The sequence below is a fragment of the Trachymyrmex septentrionalis genome, unplaced genomic scaffold (genome assembly GCF_001594115.1).
Source record: "Trachymyrmex septentrionalis isolate Tsep2-gDNA-1 unplaced genomic scaffold, Tsep1.0 scaffold95, whole genome shotgun sequence".
NCBI classification, from domain to species: Eukaryota; Metazoa; Arthropoda; class Insecta; order Hymenoptera; family Formicidae; genus Trachymyrmex; species Trachymyrmex septentrionalis.
In genome coordinates this window covers 668,825-669,613 of record NW_017306139.1, presented here as the reverse complement: position 1 = coordinate 669,613, position 789 = coordinate 668,825, and the positions used below count along the sequence as shown (strand labels likewise).

General features: G+C 30.3%; 1 protein-coding gene across 1 annotated transcript in view; it reads left to right on the top strand.

Moving 5' to 3' along the window:
* Positions 1-789, top strand: part of LOC108756126 — a 14,506-nt gene that overhangs the window by 8,202 nt on the left and 5,515 nt on the right. The gene's annotated exons all lie outside the window — the stretch shown is intronic.

Here is a 789-nt window from a genome sequence, read left to right as displayed (position 1 = left end):
TGTATCTTCATAATTAGGGTAAAGATGCCTATTATGATATATATATATGTTTTTTTTTTAAAGACTTGTAATTTATTTAAATAATTTGTAATTTTAGCTTCTATTTTTATGTCAATCTTGTAAGAGATTTATTCAAGTTTTATTACCAAAAGTTAGCAATCGGTAATACTATTAGAAAATAAAATTATCTACATTTTATTGTATATGAAAGTTTTTAAAAAATTGCAAATTTTGCTAATTCAAAAAGGATTCCTAATATGAGACATAAGGATTTCCTGTATTTAAGATGGTATTTATAATAGGAAATTAATAGGAAAAATAAAGACAAGCTTTCTATACAGAATGATTCAAAATGACCATTTGTCCTTAAAGAGACATATTCCTGGCTGTATTCTGAGACGATTTTTACTTCCGCAAAAATTCGTCCAAAGCTTAGTTTGTAAGTTATAAAGGGAAATAATTAGCGTATCACAAGTATGGAAGGTAAGCAGGGACGGCGCGTTCACTGATGCTTACAGGTGCTTACGCGCTATTAGACTCAACAGTCACACAGCAATACACGCCTACAGTATATATTCGAATTCTCTCTGCACCTGCATCGGTGAGCGCCCCTGCTTATCTTCCATACTCGATTTGTGATAGGCTAACTATTTCTCTTTATAACTTAAAAACTAAACTTCGGACAAATTTTTTCTAAAGAAAAAATTGTCTCAGAATACGGCCAAGAATATGTCTCTTTAGAGACAAAAGATTATTTTAACTCATCTTGTATAAACGTTTTTACAACAC